Below are 15026 nucleotides of genomic sequence, written 5' to 3'. Positions count from 1 at the left end.
TCTCTGGCCAATGATAAAGCTTGTAGGATCAACAGTAGGAAGGTAGGAACCACAGAAGGAAATAAGAAGCCTACTCTCCAGGACCCTTGCATGTACCTCTTGTTATGAAGTGTCTGATTGTCAGAGGGGATAATGACATTTATTGCAAAAATGTAGTTGGCTCTTGTTTGGAGTCAAAGGTCAGACTGGACAAGACTCTCCACCCCACATTCCTGTTGATAATTGCTTAAATGGAGGCTAGGAGATGGTCAGAACACTGAAACTACTTTCCGGAAACTGGAATCCTCAGTAGATGTTTAGATTCAAGGACATGACTCGATAAGTTAATGACCTTTAGTTTCTAGCCTCGGGAATTGAAAGAAGCCTCCTAGAGTTTAAAGGAAGTTGTCTTCTCAGATAGACCTCAACCTTGGCAACAATGTCCTTTGATCAGTGATCAAAGGAGATGCTCCTGGGAGAGAATTAGCAGCTACTAGTGTGCTGACCAGGACACCTACTTCTCTTCCGTGGAACAGTCTTGGCTGTTCCTGTTTAGCAGGATATATTGACAGTAGGGGTGGTGTATATTTTATTCTCTATCTCTTTTTTTTTTTTAACCAAATCGGGGGTCTTTATTGAAGTTACTTGTTCTCTCTCTAATATTGATATTGGTTAATTTTATCACTTAGTCATGGTTGTTGGACCATGTAAACCTGACCAAGAAAAATGCACATCTTGGATTTGGAGCTGCATGTCTGATGAGGTTTTGGATTCTCTTCACTTGGGAAAAAACTTTATTTGGACATACACCTGAACAGCAAAAGGTGTAAATGTGGTGAACATTTGTTGCTTTTTAATATCCCCTTCTCTCAGGTTTGTTTCCTCTTTTTTAGTTAACAGAGCCCTGATTCTATCTGAAGAAATGCCATCTCCCTCTTCCAGTCTGTGGGCCCTGGGTCGGCTCCGCTCCTGACTCCTAGGATGGAGCATGTGACCTAAGCCTCTTCATTTAGCACCCTGGATAGTCCTCACATGGAAACTGCCTCAAGGTTGGCCACCTGGTCAAGCAATTTCCTCATGACTTTGGGAACTACTTAAGTCCACACTGCATTTGAAGGAGTGCTACTGGGTACAGCTGATTTTATGGTCAGGTTGATCAGACAATGCTTAGTTTCTGGTTGTCAGCTGGTGTACTAGGATCAGATGTTTCTCCACCACTGGCTTCGGGTCTGTCAGATCCCCAGATGAGGGAGTGGGCTTAGAACCCAAGCCAGGCTAACTGGACTCTCTCTCTGGACTTTGGGTCTTAGGCAGAGTGCTGCATGAGCAGGAAGAATAGACACAGTTTGTTTTCTCATGCTGTGTTGCCTTTACCGGACTGTTGGGCAGTAATCGCTGCACAAATCTTGGCCCGACCAGTCTGTCTTTGTCTGAGCCTGATTCTCCAGGCTTCCTATCATTTCTGTGGCCACTATCTTTCTAATACATTCCTTTGCTGTTGAACTCATCCAGAGTTGCTTTCTGTGATGTGCATCGCCAAGACTGTCAGGTAATTCACCTTTTCCTTTTCAAGCTGCCTATCGTACTTCTCACTCCCTTCATGCCTGCCTTTGACTTAAAGGGTAAGACTGGCTTGGGATGATCCTGCCTGCAATCCGAGAGAGAGTATTGGAGAACTGCTGCCTTTGTGAATGGTGCATTAACTGAGGGTGATTTTAGCTACTTCTGAAGGAAGACAGGGGCTTGTTTGGTTCACAGCTCTATCCCAAAAGACTAGCCTGATGCTTGGAACAACATCAGTGCATTCAGTGTATATACACTCATGTTATTCTCCCTTGGTCTTGTCACATTAGCCAATTTGTTCATTCAATAAATATTTGTTTATTGTTCACATGGGAATATAATGGTGAGCAATACAGATATGACACTTGCTTCTCAATGGTACTTTTAGTTGTCGCTGTGTGGCTCAGCTGTGGTAGATTGGTTAAATATGTTTTAGCTGTTGCAAATTTGAGATTTTAAAATGCAATAATATAGGCTTATTCTTCTGGAGAACAGGAAAAATTATTGGCTTGAGCAGGATTAAGCCCTGAATAGTCAGGGCAGAAGGCATTTCTAAGAGAGCAGTATATCAATTATAGGCAATCTTTTTGTAACACAGTTCCTTCTATATCCATATTCTGGGTTTGGATGGGGCCAAGATGAGATAAAGGGGACTGTAAAGGAAATGAAGGATTTTTTTGGTCTCTTCTGTTCTGGTTTTGGGATCTATGACTAAGCTCTCTGTTACCAAGGAGGAAGAGGCTATATTATAGATTTGATACAATAATGTCCTAAAACAAAAATTGGGAAATTTTATTTGGCAAGCATGTTCTGTTTTCTAAATTTTAAATTTACATGTTTATGGACAAGTCTTAAAGTGTTTAATAGATAATAAGTTTATTAAACAAATAAAAATTAAATAATAAATATTTTTTTAAGTTTACTTATTTATTGACAGAGAGTGAGAGAGAGAGAGAGAGAACGAGCTGGGGAGGGGCAGAAAGAGAGGGAGTCTGAGGATCTGAAGCAGGCTTTGTGCTGTCAGCATGCCAGGCTCGAACTCACGAACTGCAAGATCATGATCTGAGCTGAAGTCGGATGCTTAACTGACTGAGCCACCCAGGGGCCCCAATAAATAAGGTATTTATTGAGGAATACAATAATTTATTTTTAATATCTAATTAATATTATGTGAGAAAATAGCCCAGGGAATTCAGACTTTGCTAGAATATCTGGGCTTATGGTCACCGTATTCGTTTTCTATTGTCACATAACAAATTCTCCAAAACTTAGCAGCTTAAAATGACACAAATGCATTATTTCAGAGTTTCTGAAAGCCAGAAGTCTGGGCACGGAGGGTTCGAGGCAGCGGAAGTTAAGTATGGCTAGTGTTTCAAGGATAAGGGGGTGAGAAGGTGGAGAGGAAGCGGCAAGTCCTAAGTGTGGAGAAAAGTCGTGGAGACACGTTAAGCAATTCAGAGCTTAAGAGCAAAGGAAAACCATGTTAGTGTTTTAATCAGGAGAGGGTCATATTTACTTTAGAGTGAAGACTGAGGCAAAGTCCTAACTTGAGCAATTGGATGACTGGTGGTGACTTTGAGAAAGGCAAGAAGGCAGAGAGGAGTAGCAGGTTTCTAAAGAGGAAAACAAAGATAATAAACTCAGGCTTGACCACATTTTATTTGAAGTGCTTGTCATTCATACAAATAAAGATGTCCAGCTAAAAGTTGGAGAAAGAGACGTGGGTTGGAGATGTAGACATGGGAATACATGGAAAGCTTTTAACCATTTAATACATGAAAAGCAGAGGGTCATGCTTTGAGAATCTAAGTCATTGAACATGTCCCCAGATAATTACAGCTATATATATATGTATACACACACACACACACACACACACACACACACACACACAGCTGCTATCCATGTCTCCTTATTGGGAAATTGTTATGTTTTCATTGATATGACCTAGGAAGAAACATATTTGCATACCAATGGACTATAACATGAATGTATAAATGAATGAGTGAAGAAATGCAGACAATGACAATTCTCCCAAGATGTTTGTATCTGACCTGAATTTAGGATTCAGTTATCGAAGGAAGGCATTTCTTTGTGAACATTCTCCCCTGGAGATAAATTAGTTCACACATTCATTCAGCTGATATTTACTGAGCACCTACTATGTTCCAAGTATTGTTGTAGATGCAGAAAGTGAGGCACAAAACCAATTCTCGCTCATAGAGCTTACCTTGAGATGGATGCAAAACAAAAGAACAAATAACACAATTTCGAAGAGTGGTGAGTAATCTGTTGAAAATAAAGTGGGGTTGGGGAATGTGAATGGTTGTGTGAATTTCATTTGGCTATAGTGTTCAGGAAGGACTGTCTGGAAGAGGCATGTGATACCTGAATGAAGAGAAGCAGGAACTGAAAAACACACTGGTGGCAAGCAGGCCACATGGGGGTGGGGAAGCAGTGTGAGAAGTGGGTAGAGTGACAGGTGAGGGGGGTAAAGGGAGCCAGGGCACAATGGAATTCTAAACACAGGACAGTGAAAGAACTTTCTTGCGCTCTGTGAGTAATGGACAGAACAAATGAGTATTCCTTTATTGTCACACAGGCAGTCACCTTGTTCCAGGACTTCCTGTAACTTTTGGGTCCGCAAAGGCAACAACCGCCTACCTATGTGAAAGTGAACTCCCCTCAAGGGTTCTGGTAGCTGTTACCTTAGGTCAAAGACAGGTACAACAGTCAGCTGCAGGGCGGAGCAGGGTGACTAACCCTGGCGACCCCTGGGGGCCGTTCTCAAGGGCCAAGAGAGGCAGGCCACCTCTGATGAATGCAGGCGACGCTCCCCAGGTCCTCGCTCTCTTGGTGCTTTTGCCCTCTCACCCTCTGAAAGTCGCCTTTAACCTTCCCGCTTCCCGGGCAGTCCCTCAGTCCGCCCCTCCAGTCGTCTACTTTCCGGTCCTGGCAGGATTTTAACTGAGCGTGTTTCTACCAGGGTTCCACTAGTTTGGAGATCGCGATCCAAAACCCACCCTCTGGCCTTGCCCACCGGAAAGGGGGCGGGTGGGGAGCGCGAACCTTATCTCCCGGGCTCCGCCTCCAGGGGGCTGAGAGCAGGCTTCACAGCCGCGGCGCTCGGCACTGGTCGCTGCGGGGAGACGGGGCTCGGGGCGGAGGGCAGCAAGCCCTCTTCGGCCCAGATTCTGCCCGGGTTGGGGCAGGTCACTCCCTGGGACGCCCCCGAACCCTTGGTGCAACACGCAGCTGGTTGCGACGCCACCCCGACCCTGGACGCTGCGCCAGGTAAGGTGACACTGCCTTCTCCCCTCTCCCTGCTGGCCCTCCAGGGGGGCTGCAGCCTGACGTTTTGGTTGGCCTGAGGGTACAGTTTGTCCCTGCGCTGAAACGGTTGGTGAACTGAGAGGTAAGTCCCGCACCCAGGCTGGAGGCTGGGATGTCAGGGTTTTTCTTGCAAAGTTACTGAGTGCTAACGAATCACGGGAGGTTCGCTGGGTGCTGATTTCTGCCTCGAGGTGTTTGGCCCCGAGAACGAATGCTGTGCGGTGAGGTACACCCTAAGCCCAACGTCCCCCTTGGAAGAGGCGGTGGCGTCCACACGTGGCGCGCCGGGAGCGTGGGTGAACGCGCAGGACGCTGCCCAGAGGCTCTTGAAGATTCCTGCACTGTACGCGCGCGTGGGGGAGCTTCACAAACTTGGTGCTTGAGCAGGACCCCAGGCCAATTAAATCAGAGTCTCTAGGAGTGGGGCTTGGGGCATCCACATTAAAACAACAACAACAACAACAACAAAGCAAAACAAACAAACCCCAACTCTTTTCAGGTGATTTCCACGTGGAATAGTTTGGAAACCAGTGAGTTAAAGCAGTGGTTCTCAAAGTGTAAATCTCTGGCCAGCAGCAGGAGCCTCACCTGGGAACTTGAAGGGACACTTTAGGGCACAGACTGAAACTCTCAAAGTAGGGCCTAGCTCTCTGTGGTGTTTGACTCCTCCAGGTGATGCTAGCATTTGCTTACTTTTGAGAACTGTTGGGTTGGATTTCAGTTAAGGGCAAACACCTGCAGATTCCCCTCCACAGAAGGAGAAGGAAACCATACTTTTCGGAAAATCCGAGGTATGCATTGGTAGGGTTTTACCCATATTGAAAAAAAAAAAATCATACTGGGAACTTTGGAGAATCCTAAAAAGGGTATAGAGACTTAGCTATCATCTTGAGCAATTTTGACATAGTGGAATTTGCATACTTTAGGGGAGAATAGGAATTTTTAGTTCTTAGAGTTGAAATGAAGCCAAAGAAGAAATGTACATAGGAGTTTTCTAGTTGTAATAACATGAATCTTTGGCTCCCAGCGACGAGATTCCAGATCATCCCTGTCATCAGTGTACATTACAGGACTTTTTTTTTTTTTTTTTTTTTTTTTTTTTAAAGCAGTTGGAGGTTTAAGGAATTTATGCCAGTTCTCCAGAGTGAAAAGGAATTCAGCATTGCAGGTCTCTGGATTATCTGAAGTGGTTCCTTTTTTCTTTTAATAGAGGTCTGAGATTTCAAAATTTTGGCTGAAAAGATTCCAGCTGTTTCTAAGTCATTAGTACAGAAATAGAATGACTTTGCAAATAAGCTTAAATGGATTAGAAAATCTGACATTGGATTAAAAAGCTAGAATAGGCATGACTCCAGCCCCAGCACATGTGTGGTGTGGTGAACACAGTGCTAACTGTAGCAAGACATCCTGTACAGAGAACGTTTATTTTCCAAGCTGGTATTTGCTGTGCCAGTTTGTGACTGTAGTATATAGGCTTGTTAAGGGACAGGTACCGAGCTTGCGTTTAGAGAACTGGGGAAAATACAGGTAGTGGTTACGAACAGGAGGCTTTGAGGCTCAAGTCTCAGGTTCAAAATGTGCTCTTCTGCTTCCCTGTGCTCTGGGAGGGTTGCATAACTTTTCTGAGCCTCACTTTCCTCATCTGTAAAATGGGGACTGTAGTAGTACAATAATGCATACTTTTAATTCTCACATTGTTGTCAAAGTTAAATGAAATAATACTAAAGTGTTTAAAATAGTAAATATTTGTTAGCTTGAAATACACACACCACACTCAAACTAAGAAAAAACCTAATCCCCAAATACTTTTTGAAATGAAAAATATGTTGATAACGTAATTAGATTTTGTATTCACATGTCAACCTAACCCTTAGAATTTACAGTATTTGCTTTTTACCAGAATGTGAACACAGGAATATTTTCAAATTATTTTTGTAATATTACTGCATGTTTTTAATGGAACTTTCTAGAATTTTTTTTTTTTTTTTTTTTACTTGATTAGCTTCAGATCAACTAGTCTTTATTCACTGTGGTGAAGTATCTCAACATCTGGTGGATTTTATAATCTATTAACATTCACATTTAAATAGTCTTGAACTCTGGCCCTCCACAGCATCATTCCTTACAAAAGAAAATTCAGATGGTAAAAAAGCATCTAAAAGTGGCATGCTGTGGCGTTCAAGAGAACCAGTTGAGAAGTACCATCTGGTGTTTCTTAAGTATTTAAAAAACTTTCTTTTAATGTTTATTTTTGAGATAGAGCGTGAGTGGGGGAGGGGCAGAGAGAAAGGAAGACCGAATCTGAAGCAGACTCCAGACTCTGAGCTGTCAGCACAGAGCCCAACACGGGGCTTGAACTCCATGAACTGTGAGATCATGACCTGAGCCGAAGTTGGACTCTCACCTGACTGAGCCACCCAGGCGCCCCTGGTGTTTAAGTACTTGTGAGTGAGAATAGAATGAAACCTTATCCAGTTACATCAAGGTTTGTTCAAGACAATATCAGGGAAAGCAAAATGAGGACACAGCAAGGACAGGCCTAAACTGGCAAAAAGGGGAGGTGAGGTAATTTAAGAATCCTTTTCCTCCTGAACTGCAATAACTTCAGAATGCTTCAAACTACATACACAAAAAGCAATTCTTTGCTCGGTATTTGATTGGAACTGATCTGGACCAAAAAGTTCTCATGGAAAAATAGGGTATCAATTCCAAAAAGGATGCCAGATTATTCTGTACCTGGAAATTAATCTTGATTATCCTTTGATTTCAGGGATAAAGCGAATATTAGATTTTGAACTTAAAGTGCCTTTATCTTGCATCTTTGACTGCAAGAGGTTATACTATTACTGTGTCTAATGAGCTTTCTTTGTGACCTTAAAGGTACTTATGGGCAAGTTGCACCTTTTGTGCTCATTCTCAGCTCTTAGAAGTCCCCTTGTGACTTTTGAGTCAGCTCTGTGGCTAGGCCTTTCCTGTTCTTTTAGCCCTTAGAAGTGGCTCTGAGGGTGTGGATGATAACCCTTGGGGTGGCTCTGAGGGTGTGGCCAGCGTCTGCTTTATTACTCCACCCTCACACCTAACTAACAATACCTGCCTATTACGAATCTTATGTTTCTTCTGGAAGACTAAACTGTAATGGAGGTTCCAGCACATAAGCATCTTAGTAACTCCTTCATTTGCGAAATCACGTCTTTATTAGGATACTTTTGAAATTACAATTGAATGTTATTCAATTGAATATAGTTAGAACTTAATGTTGGTAAATGTCATTACAATTTCATAGAAGTACAGTGTTCTGTTTCACTCATTATGAGATGAGAAGTAGCTGTGGGGGTGGGAGGAGAGATCAGAAGCACATCTCTTGATGGGGAAAATGAAGGGCATGTGGAAGAAAATTCAAACTTCCAGTAATCAAATTATGTGTTCTGGATAATTTATCTGAAGAGCCAAGAGAGCCTGTGATGTCACAATTTGCAGTGACAGGATGTGGCAGCACTGCTTGTGGTAAGTGGCCAATTAGGAATGATCAATGCTGCAATGCCCCCATGGTGATTTTAGGATTCTCAACTTTTAGGCATAAGGACTGGAGCAGAGATCCTCTTTGAGAGGCTAGCTTAATTGCATTTGATTTACATAACCTGGCTCACTTAGAGAAGGGTTTTGATGAGAGTTACCTGGCATTCATTTACTTGGTTTCAGGGGCCTATTTTGTTCCAAAGTGGTTGGTTTTACTATGAAGGCCAATCTTGAAAGTCTTGTGAGTAAAACACATCACTGGAATGGATCCATGTTTTACTTTGTATTTATTATCTTTGGATTATATTTCTTAGCATGCAGTAGTAATTCTTTAGCTAGATTCATTATCATTCTTGTGAGAAACAAAGGAGGAATGTTTATTCCTGGCACGTGGTCGGGTCTCACTCAGAGAATCAGACATGGAGGCCGAGTTCCCTAACTTTCTTCTCCATCTTATGATTGAGGACACTGTTCCGCCATGCTGCCTAGCCACTTATTAGTTGTTTGAACTTGGATAAGTTATATACCTTTATTTTTTGCATCTGTTTCCTCATTAGTAAAATTGGGGAAACACTATCTCCCTCAGCAGGGTTGTATGGAGTAAATGAGCTAGCATATATAAACCTGACTCTTAGTAAATGCTTAATAAGAATTTACTGTTATTTTGTCTTGGAATTAATAAATGGTTTAAGTGGCAGCTCTGTTTTCTGTTTTTACCTCTGAAAATTGGATCCTAAGAAAAAAATAGTATAGGTTATGTTCATGTGATGGCTTTTCTGTATTAAATAGTGGGAGAATTTGTTTCATAATAAGTGAAGTACTTCAAGTTTCTCAGAAAATAATACAACATTTTGAATACCATTTCTAAAAGTTCCCAGATGCTTTTGCTGCTGGCCAAAGACCACACTTTGAGAATCCCTGCTTTAACCCACTGGTTCCCAGGCTTGACTGCACGTTGGTATCACCTGAGGAGAGTTTTTTAGAATTTTGGTGCCCAAGCTGATTTAAAAAATAATCAGTTGGGTTAATGTACTGTGAAAAGGAGTAATCATGTTCTTAACATGTTCTGTAACATCACACATTAATATCCGTGGGATTCCCAGGTACTCATAGAATTTTTAGAATGCTAAAGGGTATTATAATTTTTGTAATATAAAGAGGAAATGGAGGCTTGGAGGCATCATTCTTGGTGAAAGCCTCATGTATAGCACTGGATAACAAATCAGATTTCCTGTGTTCTACTCAGTACATTTTTCATTCAACTACTTTGCCTTCTGAAAAGTCAGATGATGTGACAAAGGCACATAATCCAAGATCGAGAATGCTTTTGGAATGCTACAGATCTACCCATCCCACTTAACTAGTTTGCGTTCAGAGTTATTTATTCAAAAGATTTTCTTAATGAAAACCACAGAAAACAATATGTCCACAATGCCAAGCTAATAAATTTATAGCTGTCAGTTGGGAAAAGGACTTTTTTCCTACTAGGTTTGTCTTTTCTAATGATTCAATTTAGTTTTTTCTCTTTGTTGTTTCTTTGGCATTTTGGTTTTCACTAATGAAAAAACTCAGAGATATCTTTGAAAATTTCAGGAAACGTTGACAATTTTCTCAAGTCCAAGTTTAGTGACCTTCTGGGAATCCTGCCAGTTGCTTGTGTTTGATTCAGTGTTTAGTTTTTGTTTTGATTTGTGTGTGTTGTTTTGATCTAGGTCAATTCAGCCATGATTGCAAAGTTATGCTATTTGTTAACTGTTTTTAAAGTTATCGGTGGCAAGAAGAAAAGATAAAGGACCAACAATTTTTTTTTAAACCCAAAGTAAAAGGAAGTTCTAGTGAAGTTTGAGCTTTTAGAAAGTTGTTCTAAAAATATTCTTTGGAAATTTAGTTTTTAAATGTTTTGTTACACTGTTGGGGCAAATATAAACACCAGAATATAGGTGTCATATTGTTATAACTTTCAAATCCATAGATGATTCAATGATTGAAACAACTTTTGAAATACTTTCAAAAATACAAAATCCTATTATATATGTATTTTGCTACTTTATTAGGAAGAGACAGTTTGATTCCACTTTGTGGAATATGTCTAGGCCTGTGTTTTCCAGTAGTATGCAGAATTAAATAGAATATTAAGACAGGAACATTCTTTGTAAGTGTTCAGCCAGTCATCAAATAATGATCAAGTGCTCACCCTGTGCTTGGCTATCCTAGGGGGATTCTTAGAAGTTGCTAAGTTCAGTTTAGTAAGTCTATAAATAGCCAATTGGCAGTTTTCTTTCTTTCTCCTTTCTTTCTTTCTTTCTTTCTTTCTTTCTTTCTTTCTTTCTTTCTTCTTTCTTTCTTTCTTTCTTTCGTGGGAAACTCCCTTCAATTTATTATATAAAAATAACATTTTGTAAATTTCTATAAGTGAAAAAAATGCATAATGCAAAAATAGTTCTGATTTAAATTTAGAATAATCAGTCACTGCCTGATGTGTCCCTTAGTTTCTTCAACCATTTTTGACTGACAATTGACATGCTACCATGTATCAATCTTTAGAAAGGGTTGAATATGATTTGAAGGGTATCTTGGCAAGAAGGGAGAGTTGATTCTAGAGAGAGGCACTGTGGAGAAGATTAACACCTAGGGTCCTGAGAATGTATGCACTTCACCGCTTTCTGGAGACATTTCCCTTTGCCTTGGGAAGTCTGCCTTTTCTCCGTTTTATAGCTCCTTTGACAGTTCTGTTCAAAACACTTGTGAGCTAGCACCTTTGGACTAAGGTTTGAAATGAGAAAGAGTGAAATAAAAACTGGGGGAAGCAGGGATGACACGGTCACTGTCTTCACTAGAATGGTATAGGTAGAGTTCCTACTTGGGTTTCTTTGGAATGAGGAGGGAGCAGATGTGAAAAGAAGAGGCAGGGTTCATATTCTTGCAGGGAATTGGAGTCACCTGGAACCTAATTCAAAGTCTATTTAATGGAAGCAAGCAGGTGAGTAGTAGGTAGTGGACCAAGTAGGTACCTACTGCCTAAGTTATGTGTCATTTCTATACTGCCATTTAAACAGTAATAGTAATACTTACACGTCAAATACTAAATCAATAAATGCTCTTACTATTCCCAAGAAGGCCCTAGACCAGGAAATGGGAAACCTGGATTCTCATCCCAGCCTGCCACCAACTCCCTGAAAGCTAGTAGCTTGGAAGAGCCTACGGTAAGGGACAGCTGGGCAGGTGTGATTGTAAAGTCTTTCATTTCGCTCTTTGTATGTTTTTACATACTAAAACACCGTTTGAGGCCGTATGGGGCATGTAAAGAATTTCAGCGTAGGACATCTATGTATAGAGTTTAAGTTAATGTGGGATAGAATCCTTTAGGAAATTAGTCTACTGGGAAATGTAGAATGCATTTCTAAAATTTCTATGAACATGCTTTTTCAGTGTTCACTGAAGATGGACAACAGTGGACGAGGAATAATGAGATAACAGATCTTTTTATTTCAAGAAAATTGTAAATGCCTTTTCATGATGGCTAAACAAAATTTTCTTTGGCCTCCATGTGGGGATTATATTTAAAGAATTGGTCTTGTCAACACTTGAAAACATTTTTTTTTCCTGATTCTGAATTATGGGTTTGTGGGGGAAATCAGGTTTATATGAGTAATGAAATTATATTTTTGAGCTCTGAATTGCCTGTTTCTCAAAACGTTAACAGTTGTGTTTGGTTGGTAGAATGGTATTTTCTTTCTGCTTTTCTGTGTTTTGTCTATTTTTTAATATACGTGTGTTACTTTTATAATGCAAAAATGAATGCCTAATGACTTATAGATGGAAACACTTGAAATTGTAATTTGGAATTCTCATACAAATGAGAGATGATATTACAGTGTGATTAGTTTATGTTCTTGTAATTCATAAAGTACATACTGTGCCACATATGCTTTTAAAAACAAGACACAGACGGTAAAGCATGGCTTTACTACGAATTACAGATGGTAAAGCATGGCTAAAATGACAAAGAATGTTTTTGTAACAGCAGAATATCCGTTTATTGCTCCTTGTGAAGGCCCAAAGAATATTCTGTGTTCTAAGATGTTGAGGGCATGTAAGATAATTGCTGAGATCATGGGTGTTGTGTAGTCGTGTCCCTGACACCTAGCACCTGTGTGACCTTGTGCTTGGTATTTAACTTTGTAAAGCTTAATTTGCCCTTCTGTCAAGTCAGGAGCATAGGACCTACTTCCTAGTGTGGTCAGGAGGGTTAAATGGAATAATTCAAATAAACACCTCAGCATAGTGCCTGGCAGATAAAAAGTACTCAAGTTAGCTCAAATTTGTTATACTAAGTATAGTATTCTCCCTGCTTCTCAGCTTTATCACACTTGGGACTTGGATATCTATCTTTTGGAAGACATGTTACTAATTTCGATGAAAGTATCCTCTGTACAACCTGGGTCATGAAGAGGCACATGTAGATTTTTGCCATTGTCCATGTTGGGTTGGGGGAGAGGAAAGTGTGGATGCAGGGGATGGAGTCTCCTGAAGCTGGCAGTGCACTAGCAGCAGTAACAGAGGCCTTTGAGAGCAACACCTTGTGACTGTGAGTATTGATCTAGAGTCTGCAAGACTGTCCTTCTTTGCTAGATGGCACAGTCCCAGAAGGTCACTGTGGTGGTTTCATGGGGTTGAGGGTATCCTCAGGTCTTGTTTGCAGCTAGAGGTGGTTTGTGACGAGCTCCTGGATTTAGCAATTGCAGAGATCTCTTTGGTCAGGGCCATAGATAGCCCATTATCACAGCTTTGTGAAAATTAGAAGACAACCATTGCAATGGGCAGGTGTAGCCCTGGATTTGAGTATCCATTTGCTTTGTCAGCCAGGTGCCTTTGTACTGTTGCAGCCTGGACTTCAGTGCATTTGTATAGGAATGCATTAATCCATCCACACAGAAAATATATTTTTTACTTCTTTCTGTAGTTTAAACTAGATCTTATTGATGTAGCAATAAATGAGACATGATCCCTGTCCTCAAAGACTCATATTCTCTTAGCAAATTTCCCATGGATGCTTTGGACATCACATCACAAAGCCCCTCACCCTGTTTTATTGCTGCTTACAGTAGGGTCCTTTAAGAAGGTTGTTTTATTTGCATTCGTGTATTAATTGCCCCCACTAGACCTGTTAGTCTGAATGTTTACTATTAGCATCTGTAGTTGGATCTATGTTCTCAGAACCGTGGTGAGTTCTACATATATGATTTACATAAGTTTCTACAAAATATTTGGACTTAATACCTAGTCTATTAAATGAAAAGCCAAACCAAAAAAAAAAAAAAAAGCCCAGAAAACAAAAACAAAAAAAAAAAAACATGATTAATTGAATTCAACCGACTGAGGCCTGACAGAGGAAAGTTAGGGAGGCACTGGGAGATCAGAATCAATTATTTTTAGGCTATCCATGTCAGAACCCTGGAAGAAAATGTGAATATTTTTGATCTTTTTTTTTCAATATATGAAGTTTATTTTCAAATTTGTTTCCATACAACACCCAGTGCTCATCCCAAAAGGTGCCCTCCTCAATACCCATCACCCACCCTCCCCTCCCTCCCACCCCCCATCAATCCTCAGTTCTCAGTTTTTAAGAGTCTCTTATGCTTTGGCTCTCTTCCACTCTAACCTCTTTTTTTTTTTTTTTTTTGAAAATGTGAATATTTTTGATCTTTAATTCATTTTAAATCAATTAAATGAATGGCCATTACCGATATAGAATAGTTAAAGCCATTTTGTGCATCTATGTTTCCTTAACTATACCTCTAAATATTTTTAATTTTTAGCTGGGTAGTGTAATTTCACATTGGACAATTTTTGGCCAGACGTATTACATTATTAAATACTAAGTTTGGGTAATGCAGTGTTTGTGCATTTAAACATTTTGGATATGGCTGCCAAGCTGAATCTGAAATTTCCCTTCTAGTAACCTGCCATGTTTCTGAACTTTGACCCTAAAGCAGCCTAAGTAAGACTAGAGAAACAAAGATAATTTTACATTTTCAAACTTAATTTAAGTACTAATGACTTAAAAAATAAATGTGTGTACACTTTCTACTTCATCTTGTCTTCCAGTTTATCTTCAAAGATGAGCATTTATCATCAAGTGAGCTGTAGGAGAAAGTTTTTACTGTTTATTTCATTGTTTTTGTACTTCGAATTCTTAGAAAGGCTGGTCTAGCCAGTATCCTAAGGAATCCACTTATACACTGTACTGTTTCCAGACCTTAGTGACGAGGACATGTAGCCTTGCTTCTCTTGAGTGCAAGACTTTGCTAATCTTTATTACTCTAGACTCTAAAGAACTATATGTTTTGATTTTTCTCTCTTAAAAATCTTCTGGGGTTTCTGTTTTCTCAGAGCCATCTATCGGTATGTTCTAAGGTAAAAGGAGAAAGGAACAAGGTGTATTTTATTACCTGCAAAATCCACAAGAATGGGTTTCAGTTTCTGTATCCGTGATTCTCACTAGGGAGTTGGGAAGTTTTAAATGGAAAAATGCAGCAATTTTGATATATCAAGGGGAAGGGGAGATATAGAAACTCCCGAGGAAACCATTCCTGTGTATTTCATTATTTTCACAACAAGGACATGTTGCTGAT

General features: G+C 40.1%; 1 protein-coding gene across 3 annotated transcripts in view; it reads left to right on the top strand.

Moving 5' to 3' along the window:
• Positions 1-4342: 4342 nt before the first annotated feature.
• Positions 4343-15026, top strand: part of COL21A1 (collagen type XXI alpha 1 chain) — a 175946-nt gene continuing 165262 nt past the window's right edge. Inside the window, exon 1 of one of the 3 annotated variants that reach the window (XM_045498591.1) lies at positions 4343-4836. The gene's annotated coding sequence lies outside the window, so the exon portion shown is untranslated. Of the gene's footprint in view, positions 4842-15026 lie in introns of all 3 variants that reach the window. The other 2 variants (XM_045498590.1, XM_045498589.1) reach the window with 2 other exon arrangements.

Source organism: Leopardus geoffroyi, chromosome B2, assembly GCF_018350155.1.
Source record: "Leopardus geoffroyi isolate Oge1 chromosome B2, O.geoffroyi_Oge1_pat1.0, whole genome shotgun sequence".
Taxonomy (NCBI): domain Eukaryota; kingdom Metazoa; phylum Chordata; class Mammalia; order Carnivora; family Felidae; genus Leopardus; species Leopardus geoffroyi.
The sequence above is the reverse complement of the archived record's forward strand: the minus strand, read 5'-3'. Positions and strand labels throughout refer to the sequence as shown.